We start from the raw sequence: 3,999 nt of genomic DNA on the forward strand, positions 1-3,999 counted from the left end.
AAGTATTTATGGAAAATCTACTACATACCAGAACATCTGCCAAGTTTTGGGATAAAGCAGTGAATAAAACAGACAACGAGACATGTCCACTAAGAAAAATCAGAAAAAAATCACAAATAAATAATTGCCAAATATGGTCAGTACCATGATGGGTATTTTGAGAAAATATTACATTACATGGATTTGTAGCATAGACGGACAGATGGATGTGTCAGGGAAGGGTTCTCTGTGGGAATGAAAATGAGATTTTAGGGGACACCAGACTTTGAGGGGTAGTTAACCAGAAAAACTCAGTGAAGAGTGGTGCGAATGACATTCTTCAGGTGGAAACATGTAGAGAAGCCCGGAAATGGGGAAAGAAACTTTGCTCATTGGAGGAAGAGTGACAAAGCCTGTCTTTTCACTGAAAAGTCAAGATCCACGGGAATAGTTGAAATGCTTGAGACCAAAGAGAAATTTGAGTGCAGATCCTACAGGTCTGGTAGTCTGTGATAAACACAAGGGCTCACAAAGAACTTGAAGTATGGATTGACAAAAATCAGATATTCATGTCTTCCATGCAGTAGAGGAAAACCAGCCCAAGCGGAAGTGGGAGACCAGCTAGATGAAGAGGTGGAAACTTGGACTGTGGAGCTGAAAATAGAAATGTAGATGGTTGAGGTATATTTTGGATGTGGGAAGTATGTGTAAGGCTTTCCAAGTTTCTGTGATTATTAGTGGAAAGTAGGAAATAACATAAATATCTTAATAACCCAACCTAAATAATCATGACACATGACATTAAATACAGTAAAAGGATGACGGTAGATCCATATATGTTAACATGAAGAGATCTCCAGGATATTATGTTAATTGGAAAAAAAATTCTCAGAATCATTTCAGTATTGCCTTATTTAACAAAAAGAGAAAACAGAATCAAACTATGTACATATGCATACACAGGGAGGAATGTATAAGTTAATTAAACAATGATTATTTCTGGAGAAATGAATGGGAGTATGATTTCACATTTGCTCTGTATCTCTTGGACATATATAAATTGCTCTTAGAACAAACATGCATTGTCATGCTTCATATGTATTTTAAAAATTAAGGTATGCTGTCTTAAAAAGAATTACCTTGGAAGATGATATTCCTAATTTTAAGTTAACTAGGACATCTAATCATAAATCTTCTAATTCAGTGATGAAAGTTTAGATCTTCTGAAAAGCTTTTAGTGCCTCCAATACTTAGAAATCGTATTATCTCAGTGACGCCTGTTAGATTGCTCTAGTGTTCTGAATATTTGACTTTTTCTGCATCTCCACTTTCCTATCCTTCTCTTTGGAGGATAGGTTTGAAAATGAAAACATTTGCCAAACCCCCCCGCTATTAAGGGTTTAGATGTGGATTAGGCTCTTCTAATTGGGAGAACTCATGTGATATTTGAGAGAAAAAGTAGATGGTATTTCTCTATGGCAGTGAGGTCTGGGAGTGGCGGTGGGGTAAGTGTGACTAAAAGAATGTGAGCCTCAGTACTGGCTAGACTCTCTACGGACATGTACCCAGCTTCATGGTTGGGTGGCAGCAGTGGTGGCAGGACTTTTAAGCCAATAGTCTAGCAGGCTGACTTCTGCTCCTTTAATCTCTCTTCCCTCTCAATGATTTTATGAGCATTCAGTTCCCTATGTTATATCCCTTTCTGTTTGATATACTTAGGCTAACTTCCTCTTCAGGCACAGAAGCCTGATTAATACATCCACTTTCTCCATATGCCCTTGCGTTCTCAGATAACCATGACTGGGAGCTATAGGAAAATTCAGTCACCTAGAAACCCTCCCCCCATATCTTTTGTGAGGTATCATCTTCTCCAGATGTTTGCACCATTGTCAAATGGGAAAATTAGATATTCAGGTTTATACTTTGTGCTCTCACCATCAAAGGCATCTCTCTATTAAACCATCACATTCAGTATAGGCACTTAATCTAGTTCTCTAATCTTAAGGAACAGACACATACACAGACACACAGATGAACAGACCCACACATCTTGCTTCAACATCTCTGCCATTGACTATCCCAGATCTCTATTCTCTGGTATTGAAAAATTTCGTGAAATATTTGCCTATACTTACTGTTTCTACTTTCTCATTTCTTTGTACTCTTAAATCCATTTCCTGTTAATGGCACTACTACATCCCCATTTTCAACCTCAACTCCAAAAGTTACACTTACTCCTGTCCTCTCCTTACCTGTCACATCTGCCTTGTCAGCAGTATATCACAGACCTGTTCATTTCTCCATCTTCATTGTCACTCCCTCAGTCCAAGTCGGCCATCAGCTCTCACCTGGACAACCACAATGACGCTCACAAATTCTTCCTCATTTCATCCCTTGCTCCCTCTGCAACCCATTCCCAATAAAATAATCAAAACAATCATTTAAAAACTTATATTAAGCATTTAATGCCATAATTAAAACATTTCTATAGTTTTCTCTAACAGTAGGGTCTGAATTCCTTAACCTTGTTCACACGGTACCACAGAATGTGATCTGGCCATCTTTACCTTCATGCGATTCTCTCACCTTCACTGCATGCCAGGCACACTGGCTTTCCTTGTGTTTCTTTACAACCAGGCTCCTCCTAACCATGTCATTCTCTGTGCTTGGAATGCTCTTCCTCATATTCTCCACTTAGTTCATTCCTTGTCATCTACCTAGTTCCTGGCCTAATATCACCTTTCTCCTAGATCATTCTATCTAAATTAGAAGCTCAATAAACAAACCTGTTTATTTCCATAATAGCACTGATTAAACTCTGAAATTTTTAATTTCTGAAAAATTAATTTATAATTTTATCGTCCTCTCACAACAAACTAAAGGAAAACAGGGATCTTTACTGTATTTTTTCCTCCTTTATCCTCAGAACCAAGCAGACTATCTGGAACATAGTTTGTGTTAAAAAAATATTTATTAAAAAATATAAATCACATCTTTTGATATCCAGAGCAAACAACTTTGTTCCTTTCACCAAGACAAACAATAGATGAACCTGAATTACTCAATTGTAATTCATGAATCTTAATTACTTTCATCCTTCCCTTATGTCTCCATTGTGTATTGGTTTCTTCCGTAATGGGTATTCTGTTTTCAATATTAAACTTAAAGTATCCTTTGTATTAATTTAAAAAAAAGAAATGCTACTTCATCTTCCTCATAGCTATTGTTAATCTGCTTATGTTGCTATTACTGGTAATGCTTTCTTAGATCCCTTATCTAGTACTGTATCTTAATTTCAGAATTATTGTCTTGTTTGTGAAATATTCTCTATTAAAGAAACACACAAGTCAGGAGACTTGATTTTAAATTTTAACTGGGTGATTTGGGGATAAGTAATATAAGGTTTGGGCTCGATTTCTTCATCTGTTGAATTCAAGGTTGAATTAGAAGATTCCCCAAGGTCCCTTTCAATCTAATTGTTCTAGAATGTTAAGACAGAGTGGAGAATAAGAGAGTTGCAAGAGAAGGGCTAAAACTGAGCAGACATCAAAAAAGATGATGAAATATAAATAACCAGAAGGACATTTTAGTAATAGTCCAACCTCTTCTAAGTCATCTAATAATATCTTGTATTTTTATCATCCTGGATTACATTGTGGTTTAGAATATTGCAATACTCAAATGCTAAGGTAGGTCACCACCATCAGTCCCAACAAGTGTAACAGCATTACACAGCACCTTTCATCTTAGGCTCTCAAGTCACTTAGTAAACATCAATTAAATTTCAAAACTTCCCTATGCTGGTATTACTGTGCCCATTTAACAGATGGAAAAGTGAGCCATATTCTTGTTTAAACCACAAGCCAAAGCTTTCTCATTTTAAATCTGTAGACTTCCTTAAGTTAATAATTAATATGTTAGCAGAGACCTGGGGTTGAATTTAATGAATGAGAATTTCTATATGTGGTATCGCCCTGCCTGTGGGTTTATGGAACTATGTGTGGTGTCTGTGAATGTGAG

The sequence above is a fragment of the Neovison vison genome, chromosome 5 (assembly GCF_020171115.1).
Source record: "Neovison vison isolate M4711 chromosome 5, ASM_NN_V1, whole genome shotgun sequence".
Taxonomy (NCBI): domain Eukaryota; kingdom Metazoa; phylum Chordata; class Mammalia; order Carnivora; family Mustelidae; genus Neogale; species Neogale vison.